This window comes from Mobula birostris, chromosome 11 (assembly GCF_030028105.1).
Source record: "Mobula birostris isolate sMobBir1 chromosome 11, sMobBir1.hap1, whole genome shotgun sequence".
NCBI lineage: Eukaryota > Metazoa > Chordata > Chondrichthyes > Myliobatiformes > Myliobatidae > Mobula > Mobula birostris.
In genome coordinates, this window is record NC_092380.1 from 21,624,202 (window position 1) to 21,638,286 (window position 14,085).

Here is a 14,085-nt window from a genome sequence, read left to right on the forward strand (position 1 = left end):
GCTTTTTCCATTGAGAGTGGGGGAGATTCAAACAAGAGGACATGAATTGAGAGTTAAAGTGCAAAAGTTTTGGGGTAACATGAGGGGGAACTTCTTTACTCAGAGAGTGGTAGCTGTGTGGAACGAGCTTCCAGCAGAAGTGTTTGAGGCAGGTTCAATGTTGTCATTTAAAGTTAAATTGGATAGCTATATGGACAGGAAAGGAATGGAGGGTTATGGGCTGAGTGCAGATCGGTGGGACTAGGTGAGAGTAAGAGTTCGGCACGGACTAGAAGGGCTGAGATTCCATGCCGACCAAGACTGTCATCTGAGCTGGTCCCATTGGCTCGTGTTTGGCCCATTAAACCTCTCCACTCTATGTCCCTTTTAACTGTAGCTGCCTCGCCCACTTCCTCTGGAAGTGTGTTCCATATCCCCACTACCCTCTAACAACCTGCCCTGTTAAACCTTTCTCCTCTCACCTCAAACCTGTGCCCTCTAGTCTGAGACTCTCCTACCCTAGGGGAGGGAGACGTGGACATGCAGTTTAAGTACAGTCCTTGTGGTTTTAAAAATCTCAGCCTCTCTGGCTCCAACGAAAAGTTTCAGCCTGTCCAGTCTCTCCTTGTAACTCGAGCCCTCCAGCCCTGGGAATCTTTTCTGCACCCTCTCCAGGTTAATTCCACCCATCCTATAGCTGGGTGACTAGAACAGCGCACAATACTCCAAGTTGGGCCTCTCCGACCATTTGCACAGACGTAACATGACTCCTGTCCTCAGTGCCCTGGCTGAAGAAGTCCCTCTGTCTCACCCTCCCTCCAAGTCCTCTCACTCTCCCACACTGACCTCTCTATCCCCGATCTCATTCCCCTGCCGCCCAACACAAACTCAGTAGTTCGCCTTCCTCTTATCAGACACAGGCCTTTCGTGGCCCTGTCAGCCATTGACCGCAACAGCCATCCCCAAGCCCCTCCACGTGTGACAGAGGTGGAGACTGAAGCTGGGTCTCTGGTGCCAAGAGGCACCGTCTCTACTGCTGGCGTACTAGGGCTCACGTCCTCTGTCTGTCTGGGAACTTGTCACCTCTATGTTACTGAAACCAGTGTTAGATTTAACATCCCCAAGAGGTTTTGTTGCATTTGTCTATACCTGAGTATCATCCCTGCCTCCCTGCCCAGGATCCCCAGTGGCCACACATTTTAATTCCACATCCCATTCCCATTCTGACATGTCTATCCACGGCCTCCTCTACTGTAAAGATGAAGCCACACTCAGGTTGGAGGAACAACACCTTATATTCCGTCTGGGTAGTCTCCAACCTGATGGCATGAACATTGACTTCTCTAACTTCCACTAATGCCCCACCTCCCCCTCGTACCCCATCTGTTACTTATTTTTATACACACATTCTTTCTCTCACTCTCCTTTTTCCCCCTCTGTCCTTCTCACTATACCCCTTGCACATCCTCTGGGTTCCCCCCCCCCCCTTTTCCTTCTCTCTGGGCCTCCTGTCCCATGATCCTCTCGTATCCTCTTTGCCAATCACCTGTCCAGCTCTTGGCTCCATCCCTCCCCCTCCTGTCTTCTCCTATCATTTTGGATCTCCCCCTCCCCCTCCCACTTTCAAATCTTTTACTAACTCTTCCTTCAGTTAGTCCTGACGAAGAGTCTCGGCCTGAAACGTCGACTGTACCTCTTCCTAGAGATGCTGCCTGGCCTGCTGCATTCACCAGCAACTTTGATGTGTGTTGCTTGAATTTCTAGCGTCTGCAGAATTCCTGTTGTTTGCATCCCCAGTAAATACTGTCTCTGAGGTACCTGTTGAGTTCAGTTCTGCGGGGCTGTGGTTGCAGTGCCTGTGCTGGCCAGCAGAGGGGGAAGCAGCCCTGCAGCCCAGCAGTGAAGTCAGAGGCTGCCCAAGCTCCAACTCTGGGGCTGGTCATTGTCCAAAGGGGGAGCAGCGGATCTGACAGGGGATTCCAAGGGGGAGAAGACTGGATCACGGTGCGAGGAGGATAGGGAGTTGGAGCGGTCAAGAGGGACTTTTTTCCGAAGAGGGTGATGGGTAGGATTGCAACGTTGATGTTGTGCCCAGCTGCGAGGTTAATGAGGGGGGAAGTTAACAAAAGGAACATGAAATGCAGAGGGCTTTCTTTCATCCTTCCTTCCTACCCTCTTTTCTTCCCTCGCTCTCTCCTTCCCTCCCTTCCTTCCATCTGTTCCCTCCCTCCTCCTCTCTTCCTCCACCCCTTCCTCCCTTCCCTTCATTCCATCCCTTTCCTCCCTCCCCTCTTTATTACAGCAGTCAGGACAGTGGCTCCTCTTGTGGGATGTGGGAAGGCAGGGAGACCTTCACTATCCCAGATGACTACACCTGCAGGAAGTACACCCGGCCGGAGCTCCTTACGGACCGTGTTAGGGAACTGGGGCTGGAGCCGGATGAACTCCGGATCTCTCGGGAGGCTGACAGGCAATACGAGAGAGGTAGTTATATCTAAGAGGCAGGGCACAGGTAACCGGGTGACCAAGAGGAGGGGTAAAGGGGATAAGTTATCAATACACGGTTCCCCGCTTGCAGTTCCCCTCATTAGCAGGTACACCGCTTTGGATACTGTTGGGAGGTTGGCCTAGCAGAGGAAAGCCACAGCGACCAAATCTCTGGCACTGATTTTGACTCTGAGCCCAAAGGGGAAGCAGGAGGAAAAAGCGAACTGTGTTGATAGATGACTCTTTAGTCAGAGGAACAGAGATAAGGTTCTGTGGGTCCAATAGATGGTGTGTTGCCTCCCTGGTGCCAGGGTCAGGGATGTCTCAGATCGGGTCCACAGCTTTCTAAAGGGGGAGGGTTAGGAGTCCGAATTCATGGTGCATATCGGAAGCGATGACGTAGGTAGGAAAAGGGATGAGATCCTGAAGAGAGAATATAGGGAGCTAGGTAGGAAGCTGAAAAGCTGGACGTCATGGGTAGTAATCTCTGCCTGTGTCACATGCCAGTGACGATCAGAATAGGATGATTTGGCAGATGAATGCATGGCTGAGGAACTGGTGCAAGGGGCAGGGTTTCGGATTTCCGGATCATTGGGATCTCTTCTAGGGAAGGTGTGACCTGTACAGAGAGGATAGGTTACACCTGAGCTTGAGGGGAACCAATATCTTTGTGGGCAGGTTTGCTAGAGCTGTTGGGGAGGGTTTAAACTAATTAAGCTAGGTTGGAACCAGAGTGATAGGGCTGAAGGCAGGGCAGTTGGTGTAAAGATAGATGCAGTGCATATTCAGTAAAACTGTGAGGAAGGACAGGCAGCTGATAGGGAAAATTGCAGTCAGTGGGATGAGCTGAAGTGTGTCTATTTTATCATAAGAAGTATCAGGAACAAGGGTGATGAACTCAGAACATGGGTCAGTACGTGGAACGATGACGTTGTGGCCATTACAGAGTCTTGGATGTCACAAGGGCAGGTAGACTGCCGGATGTTCCAGGCTTAGATGTTTCAAAAGGGACAGGGAAGGTGGTAAAGTGCTGAGGGAGAGACATTGTTTATCAGGGTTATAGTATCACAGCTGCAGAAAGGGAGGATGTTGTGGAGGGATTGTCCACTGAGTCAGTATGGGTGGAAATCAGAAACTGGAATGGAGCCATCACTCTATTTTGGTGATTCTATAGACACCAACCACACCTCCCCCAAAATACCAACAGAGATATTGAGGTGCAGATCAGGACGTTGATTTTAGAGAGGTGCAAAAATAACAGGGTTATTGTCATGAGTGACTTCAACTTCCTTAATATTAATTGGCACCTCCTTAGTTCAAAATGTGTAATGGGGTGGAATTTATTAGGTTGTTCCCAGGAAGGATTCTTGATGCAACAGGTAGACATGTTGACTCAGTAGGTCATACTGTATCTGGAACTAGGCAAGTGATCAGGTGACAGATCACATGGTGGGTGAGTGTTTTGGAGACAGTGACTACAACTCCCTGGGCTTTGCCATAGCTTTGGATAGGGATGGGAGCAGACAGTTTGGGAAAGTGTTTAATTGGGGAAGTGAGAAAATTATGATTCTATCAGGCAGAAACCTGGGAGCATAAATTGGGAATGGGTGTACTCAGGGAAATGCACAATGAAAATTGTTCAGGGAACACTTGCAAGGGATCCTGGATAGATTTGTCCTTTGAGACACGGAAAGAATGGTAGGGTGAAGGAACCATGGTGTGGAACATATAGTCAAGAGGAAGAAAGAAGCTTACTTAAGCTTTAGAAAGCAAGGATCAGACAGGGCTCTTGAGAGTTATAAGGTAGCCAGGAAGGAGTTTAAGAATGGATTTAGGTGAGCTAGAAGGGACATGAGAAGGCCTTGGTGAGTAGGATTAAGGACACCCCAAGGCGTTCTACATGTACATGAAGAACAGGAGGACGACTGGAATGAAGCTAGGACTGATCAGGGATAAAAGAGGAAACATATGCCTGGAGTCAGAGGAGGCTGGGGAGGTCCTTAATGAATACTTTGTTTCTGTATTCACCAGTGAGAGAGATCTTGATGAATGCAATGTCAACATAGAAGGCATGTACTAGCACATGCTGGTTTTAAGAAAGAGGATGTGCTGGAACTTTTGAAAAACATTAGGATAGATAAGTCCCCGGGGCCAGACAGGATATACCCCAAGTTACTACGGGAAGTGAGGGAAGAGATTGCTGCACCCTTAGCAATTAATTTTCCATCCTCACTGGCCACAGCAGTACTACCAGATGATTGGAAGGTGGCCTTGGAGGTCCTTTCTTCAAGAAAGGGAGTAAGGATGACACACACAAAATGCTGGAGGAACTCAGCAGGCCAGGCTGCATCTATGGAAAACAGTAAACAGTCAACATTTTGGGCCGAGATCCTTCATCAGGACTGGAAAGGAGAGATGAGAAGTCAGAGTTAGAAGGTGGGGGGAGGGGAGTAAGAAGTTTATGGTGGTAGGCGATAGGAGAAACCTGGAGGGGGGGGGTGAAGTACAGAGCTGGAAGTTGATTGGTGAAAGAGATAAAGAGCTGGAGAATGGGGAAACTGACAGGAGAGTTTGGAAAACCATGGAAGAAGGGGAAAGGGAAGGAGAACTACAGGAAGGTAAGGAGATACAATGAGAGGAAAATGGGAATGGGGATTGGAGAAGGGGTGGGGATAATTATCAGAAGTTTGAGGAATCAATGTTCATGCCAGCAAATTGGAGGCTACACAGACGGAATATAAGATGTTGCTCATCCAACCTGAGTGTAGCCTCATCATGGCAGTAAAGGAAGCCATGGACTGGTGTGCTGGAATGGAAATGGGAAGTAGAATTGAAATGGGTGGCCACCGGGAGATCTCACTTTTTCTGGCAGATTGAAGGGTCTCGGTCCGAAATGTTGACTGTTTACTCCTTTCCATAGATGCTGCTTGGCCTGCCGAGCTCCTCCAGCATTTTGTGTGCATTACCTTGATTTCCAGCATCCGCAGATTTCCTCTTGTTTGTGAGTAAGGATAACCCTGGGTATTCTAGATCTGTAAGTCTTACTTTAGTGGTGGTCAAATTATTGGAGAAGAGTCTTAGAGGTAGGATTTCTGAGGCTTGATTGAAGTGTACAAGCTGATAAGAGGCATAGCCAGAAGATTGGATGGTGGCAAATGTTATTGCTTTGTTCAAGAAAGGTAATAGGGATAATCCTGGGAATCATAGACCAGTGGGTCTTATGTCAGTGGTTGGCAAACAATTGGAGAGGATTCTTAGAAACTGGATTTACGAGCATTTGGAAAAGCATATTAGGGGTAGTCAACATGGCTTTGTGAGGAGCAGGTTGATTGAATGCTCTGAGGAAGTGACCAAGCACATCGGTGAAGGCAGAGTAGTGGATATGGTGTACATGGATTTTAGTAAGGCATTGGACAAGGTTTTCTGTGGTCATTCAGAAAGTTATAAGCCATGGGATCCAGGGAAATTTGGCTGTGTGGATTCAGAATTGGCTTGCCCATAGAAGGCAGAGGGTGGTAGTAGATAGAGGCTATTCTGCCTGGAGTTCAGTGACCAGTGGTGTTCCACAGGGGTTTGTTCTGGGACCCCTGCTCTTTGTGATTTTTATAAATGGATGAGGAAATGGGAGGGTGAGTTAGTAAGTCTACAGATGGCACAAAGGTTGGGGGAATAGTAGTATGCTGTCATTGCCTACAGCAGGACACTGATAGGGTGTAGAGCTGGGCTGAGAAGTGGCAGATGGAGTTTGATCTGGAAGCATGTGAAGTGATTCATTTTGGAAGGTTGAATTTGAAGGCAGAGTACAAAGTTAGTGGCTGTGTGGAGGAACAGAGGGATCTTGAAGTCCACATCCATAGATCCCTCAAAGTTGCTGTGCAAGCTAATAGAGTGGTCAGGGAGGCCTTCATTAGTTGGAGGTGTTTGGTTCAAGAGCTGTGATGTAATGTTGCGTCGTGATAAAACTCTGGTTAGACCTCAGCCGGGGTATTGTGTTGTGCTCAGTTCACTGGATTTTAGGAAGGATGTGGAAGCTTCAGAGGGTGCAAAGGAGATTTACCTGGATTAGAAAGCATGTCTTATGAGGATAGGTTAGGCAAGCTGGGGCTTTTCTCACTGGGGAAAAGGAAGATTTGAAGACTTGGTGACTTGATAGTGGCGTACAATATGATAAGAGGCATAAACCGAGTGGACAGCTGGAGACTTTCTCCCAGGTGGAAATATTAAGAAAGCATAATTTTAAGGTGATTGGAGGACAGTATAGGGGGAGGTTGTCAGGGATAGGTTTGTTTACACAGAGTTGGAGGTGTGTGGAAGATACTTCCAGGGTCAGTGGCAGAGTCAGATACCTTAGGGACATGTAAGAGACTCTTAAAAAGGCACATGGCTGAAAGAAAATGGAGGACTATATGGGAGGATTAGATTGATCTTGGAGTAGGTTAAAGGGTTGGCACAATATCGTGGGCCGAAGGGCCTGAACTGTGCTGTATTATTTTACATTCTATGGTGTGTTGATCTTCACTGGGGGGATTGAGTTCAAGAGCCGTGAGGTAATATTGTAGCTGTGCAAAACCTTGGTTACACCACACTTGGGGTATTGCATACTGTTCTAGTCGCCTCATTCTAGGAAGGATGTGGAAGCTTTAGAGAGGGTGCAGAGGAGATTTACCAGGATGTTGCCTGGATTAGAGAGAATGTCTTATGAGGAATCGTTGAGAGAGCTACGGCTTTTTTTTCTCTCTGAAGAAGGATGAGAGGCAACTTAATAGAGGTGTCTAAAATTATGAGAGGCATAACCAGGCGACAGCTAGAGCTTCTTCCCAGGGCAACACTGACCAATACCAGAGGACATCTATTTAAGGTAAGTGGAAGAAAGTTTAGGGGAAGTGTCAGTGGCAGGTCTGAATCTGAGTTCCTCCAACACTTTGTGTGTGTTTTTTCAGATTTCTTGCATCTGCACAATTTCTTGTGTCTGTGAACAAAAGAGTTTCTGCAGGTTCTCCCGGCCAGATCTGGAGTCTGGGATTACCGTGTGGGGAGAGACGGAACAGACCGGGACTGGACTCGCCAAAGATCCAGGAAGGAAAGGAAATTCAATCAAATCATATAGGGCCAGGTGGCTTGCCAGTGTGTGGAGGGTGTCATGCTAGAACTGAGGAGTCTCAGAAGGAGAGATGGGGATGGAGATGGGAAGGGTGTTCCTTCCCCAGAGAAAGGGAAACTTTTGTAATTCCCTCTCCTCCGAGGCTCAATCCACCCATCTGTATTAACGGTGCTGAGGTCAAGCAGGTTGAGAGCTTCAAGCTCCCTGGAGTGAACATCGCTAACAATCCGTCCTGGTCCAGTCACGTAGGCGCCATGGCCAAGAAAACTCACCAGTGCTTCTACTTCCTCAAGAGGCTAAAGAAATTAACCCTTACCAATGCACCACGGAAAGTGTCCGATCCGGATGCATCCCCACTTGGTATGACAACGGCTCGGCCCGTGACCGCAAGAAACCGCAGAGGGTCGTGGACACAGCCCAGCACGTCGTGGAAACCGGTCTCCCTTCCGTGGATTCTGTCTACACTTGCTGCCAGCTCAGTAAAGCGGCCAGCATCATCAAAGACCCCTCCCACCCCGGACATTCTCTCTACTCTTCTCTCTCATCAGGCAGGAGACACAAAAACCTGAAAGCACATCCCAGCAGGCTGAAGGACAGCTTCTACGCCACTGTTATCGGACTGTTGAATGGTCCCCCAGTTCCGGAAGCTGAGCTTTTGACCTCACAGTTTACCTCGTCGCGACTCTGCGTACCGTTGCTGTTTTCCCCTTGTGATACCTCAATGCTTTGATGCGGTGAAGTGATCTGTATGGATAGCATGTGGATAAAGTGTTTGACTGTACGGGGTATGTGTGACAATGGTAAACCAAGAAACTCTGAGACAGAGAGATTCCTGGGTACTGGGAGTAGAGGGATGTGGAGATGGGACAGGGGATTGAGGTTGGGGGAGGTGTTGTAGGACTGAGGGACGGAATGGAGTCTGCTAGTGCTCATGTTGGTCCAAACAGCAGGTGGCGACATTCATTGGCAGACAGGCAGAAGTGCTCACCCCTTTAAGAGTTCTCACCTGTGCCCTGCCCCTTTAAGCTAGGAAACAGCCGGCAGCGAAGAGGCTTCCACTGGCGTCAGTGGAACAGGTATCTGAACGATGCCACGGTGTGTGGTGGCGAGGGAGCGGAGCAGACTGAGGGATTGAGGGTGCAACTCTCTGTCCGACCCGTGAGTAACCAGCAGCAGGTAGAAAGCATCAGCAGTCAGAGAGAGAAAGAGAACGAAAGAGAAAAAGTCTGATAGAGAGAGGGAGAGAGTGAAAAAGAGAGTGAGAGAGTGAGTCAGAAAGAGTGAAGGTGAGAGGAGTATGAGTGAGAAGGATGGAGAGAGTGAAACATGATAGAAAGAGAGAGAGAGAAAGCTATGCAGTGAGAGAGTGGGAAAGAGTGAAAGAGTGCGATAGAGAAAGCTTTCAAGAGGAAAAAGGCGCAGGATAGGGAGAGGGAGAGAGTGTGAAAGAGACAGCATGACTGAGGGAGAAACAGGATGATAGAGTGATAGAGAGAAAGTGCAATAGAGAGAGATAGTGAGAGTGTGTAACAGAGAGAGAGAAAGAAAGTGTCTGACAGAGGAGATAAGTGGAAATGCAAGAGAGAGCGATAGACCTTGATGGGGAGGGAGAGAGTGTGACAGAGAGAGTGTGATAGAAAGACAGAGTGTGCGACAGAGAGTGTGGAAAATGAGAAGAGATCACGCCCCTGCCACCTCACTGCCCCCTCCCATGACACTCCATCCCTCACCATCCCTCTCATGACACTCCAGCCCTCACCATCCCTCCCATGAAACTCTGTCCCTCACTCTCACCTCCCATGGCACTCCATCCCTCCCCCACCTCACTACCTCCTCCCTCCCTCCTCACTACCCCCTCCCTCCCTCCTCACTACCGCATCCCACATAAATCCCCTCCCTCCCACCTCACTACCTCCTCGCTCCCTCCTCACTACCCAATCCCACAACAACCCCCCCCTTGCTGCCCCTCCCACAGTTAGTGTGCTCGGGGTTGCCATTGCGGAGAAGATCTATCATTTTCTCTTTGCTGTTTGTGTTTCAGGTATTTGTCCGCTGAGGGTCCCGGTGGAGAGAGGGAGGGGGACAGAGAGAAGGGAGGGAAAGGGGAAAAAGAGAGAGGAAAGGGAGATTGTGTGAGAGAGAGAAAGAGGGAGGTGAGAGAGAGGGGGAGGTTGAGTGTGCAAGGTGAGAGGGAGAAAGTAAGGGAGAGAGATTAAGGAAAAGGAGGCAGAAGGTGTCAGGCAGTTGAAAGAGAGGGAAGCATAAGAGGAAGAAGGTGGAAGAGGGAGAACGGATTGGAGATGAGGAGGGAGGGAGAGAGTGAACGAGGGAGAGTAAGGTAGAGAGAACAAGGGGGAGAAGTGAATGGGAGGGAGGAGGTAAACGGGGAGGAAGAGAGTGAATGTGAAGGACAGTGAAGGAAAGAGTGAAGAGGGAGGGAGAGAGTGAATGAGGAGTGAGTGGAGGGGAAGAAGGAGAGAGCATAAAGGAGGGGAGGAAGGGAATGAGGGAGGAATCCATCTGTAACCCCTCCCCCTAAACACTGCAGCCTCGCTGATAACCCCACCCGTGTCCCTCGGCCTGACCCAGTCGGTGAGTGGGGAGCGGAGAGCCAGTAACCGTGGACCATGGACCTGCCCCGGGCTCCAGACCCCGGGCCCTCACCCAGCCTGGAAGAGGGGCTGTACCCCTTCCCACTGAGCCGGATGGGCCCATACATGCCCGGGCCCAGCGCCGGGGTAGAGGGCGAGGAGGAAGAGCTGAGGGCGGCGCTGAGACGGCGAGAGCAGGACCTGTACCTGGCCGCCGAGCTGGGCAAGGCCCTGCTAGAGAAGAGCCAGGAACTGGGGCACCAGAAGGAGATCCTGGAGCGGGAGCTGGAGGAGGCACTGCAGGTCAGGAGGGGCTGAACAGCCTGAGGACTGGGTGTGGGAGAAGGACACTGGTGACAGGGACAGGGAGAGGGAGGACCCAGTGGCTGGAACAGTGTTGCTATGGTTTGGTGGGGAGGAGATTCATCAACAATTCCGGCCAGGACCCTACAACAGGGCTGGAACAAGGGAGAAGGGATCTATTATTCTACATGTTACCACCCTCCCCCTGAACCCCTTTAATAAATCTCAATCTGTAACCCACTTCCAAGGATTTGTTATCCGATATACAATCCCCCACCAGCACCCTGAGCCCTGGATTAGATCCCAGTCTGTAACTCACTGCTGGGGATCTATTATTCTATATAGAAATACTGTTAACCTCTGGACAATGTCCCAGCCTGTAATGCACACCGCGAGATCTGTTATTTAATATACAAATCACCGACTCTGCACTGTATCCAGGCCTGTAACACGCACCAGGGGATCTGTTATTCAATATATACATCACTGAACCCCTGGACTAGATCCCAGCGTGTAACCCACTCCTTGGGAATCTATTATTCTATATATAATCCCCCCCAACCCATGGATTAGATCCCAGCCTGTAACCCACTCCCAGAATCTGTTATTCAACATATAAATCACCGACCCTGGACTATACCCCAGCCTGTAATGTGCACCAGGGAATCTGTTATTTAATATATAAAGCATCAAACCCCTGGACTAGATCCCAGCCTGTAACCCACTCCTTGGGAATCTATTATTCTATATATAAACCCCCTTAACCCATGGATTAGATCCCAGCCTGTAACCCACTCCCAGAATCTGTTATTCATTGCCTTTTGAAGATGTCCTCAGTGCTGGGGAGGCTGGTGCCCATGATGGAGCTGGCTAAGTTTACAACTTTCTGCAGCTTTTTCTGAACCTGTGTAATTGCCCATCCATACCAGATGGTGATGCAACCAGTTAGAATTCTCTCCACGATACACCTGTAGAAATTTGCTGGTGTCTTTGGAGACATACCAAGTCTCCTGAAAACCCTAATGAAACATAGCTGCCATTGTGCCTTCTTTGTGAATGCCTTGATGTGTTGGGTCCAGAATAATCCTCAGAGATGTTGACACCCAGGAATTTGAAACTGCTCACTCTTTCCACTGCTGACTCCTTGATAAGGACTGGTGTGTGTTCCTGCAACTTCCCTTTCCTGAAGGGAATAAAGGAATAAAGAGTTGCCGTTTCAAGCTGAGACCCTTCATCAGGAAGCTTCTCTAGCCCTGATGAAGGGTCTCAGCCTGAAACATCGACTCTCCATTCCTCTCCATAGATGCTGCCTGATCTGCTGAGTTCCGGCAGCGTTTTGTGTGTGTTAGCCTCTGCAGACTCTCTAGTGACAGCTGCCATTCTTTACTTGGATTTTCAGAAGTTCTTTGACAAAGTGCTGCACATGAGGCTGCTGAACAAGATAAGGTGCCCATGGTGTTGCAGGAAAGATGCCAGCATGGATAAAAGATTGGCTGACTGGCAGGAGGGAACGGGTGGGAAATGCTACAGAAAGTTGTAAACTTTGCCAGCTCCATCATGGGCACGAGCCTCCCCAGCATCAAAAGACAGCACCCATCATTAAGGATCCCCATCACCCAGGACATGCCCCCTTCTACCATCAATTAGGAGGTACAGGAGCCTGAAGACACACACTCTATGTTTCAGGAACAGCTTATTCCCTTCTGCCGTCAGATTTCTGAATCGACAATGAATCCATGAACACTACCTCATTATTTTTCCCTCTCGTTTTGCACGACTATACTTTACATACTTCTAATTGTAATTTATAGCTTTTATTGTTATGTATTGCAATGTGCTGCTGCCACAAAACAATAAATTTCATGCCATATGCCAGTGATATCAGTGATTCTGGAACAAAGGGGACCGTTTCTGGTTGGTTGTCAGTGACTAGTGGTGTTGTACAGGAGTCAATGCTTCTTTTCACGTTATATGTCAGTGATCTGGATGACGGAATTAATGGTTTTGTGGCCAAGTTTGTGGATGATACAAAGATAGGTGGAGGGGCAGGTAGTATTGAGGAAGCAGGGAGTCTACGGAAAGTCTTAGACAGATTAGGAGAACGGGCAAAGAAGTGGCAGATGGAATACACTGTAGCAAAGTGTATGGTCATGCACTTTGGTAAAAGAATAAAGGTGTAGACTATTTTCTAAACAGGAAGAAAATTCAGAAATTAGAGGTGCTAAGTGACCTGGGAGTTATTGCGCAGGATTCCCTAAAGGTTAACCTGCACGATGAGTCAACAGTAAGGAAGACAAATACAACATTGGCATTCATTTCAAAAGGATTAGAATACAAGAGCAAAGATGTAATCCTGAGGCTTTATAAGGCACTGGTCAGACTACACTGTGAGCATTTTTGGGCCCCTTATCTAAGAAAAATGTGCTGGCATTGGAGACAGTCGAGAGCAAGTTCGCGAGAATGATGTCAGGAATGAAAGGGTTATCATATGAGGAACATTTGATGGCTCTCTGACTGTACTCACTGGAGTTTAGAAGATTGTGGGATGATCTCATTAAAACCTATTGAATAGTGAAAGGCCTAGATAGAGTGGACATGAAGAGGATGTTTCCTATAGTGGGTGAGTCCAGGACCGGGAGATAACCCTTTGAAACAGAGATAAAGAGGAATTTCTTTAGCCAGAGGGTGGTGAATCTGCGGAATTCATTGCCACAGACAGCTACGGAGGCCATGTCATTGGCTGTATTTAAAGTAGAGGATGATATTTTCTTGATTAGTCAGGGCATCAAAGGTTACGGGGAGAAATCAGGAGAATGGGGTTGAGAGGAATAATAAATCAGCCATGATGGAATAACGGGGCAGACTTAATGGGCCGAATGGGTTAATACTGCTCCTGTGCCTGATGGTTATTTCTCGACTGGGTGCCCGTGATCAGAGGTGTTCCCCGGGAGCTCACTGCTGAGACCTTTGTTGATGATTTGGTTGAGAACGTACAAGGAATGTAGGTGTGCAGACACCACCAAAATAGATGGCTTTGCAGTCAGTGAAGGTGGTTACTGGGATTTGCAGGACAATCTCGATCAAGTGGGGAAGTGGGCCATGGAATGGCAAATGGAGTTTTGTTTGGATAAATGCGAGGTGTGACATTTTTGGAAGACAAATGAGGTTGGGTAGGACTTGCACAGTGAGTGGCAGGGTCCTGGGGAACAGAGAGGCCCAGGGGTGCAGGACTTGTACAGTGAGTGACAGGGTCCTGGGGAACAGAGAGACCCAGGGGTGCAGGATTTGTACAGTGAGTGGCAGGGTCCTAGGGAGTGTCATAGAACAGAGAGACCCAGGGGTACAAGACTTGTACAGTGAGTGACAGGGTCCGAGGGAACAGAGAGACCCAGGGGTACAGGACTTCCATAGTGAGGGCAGGGTCTGGGGGAACAGAGAGACCCAGGGGTACAGGACTTGTACAGTGAGTGACAGGGTCCGAGGGAACAGAGAGCCCCTGGGGTACAGGAATTGTACAGTGAGTGGCAGGGTCCGGGGGAACAGAGAGACCCTGGGGTACAGGACTTGTACAGTGAGTGACAGGGTCCGAGGGAACAGAGAGACCCTGGGGTACAGGTACACAAA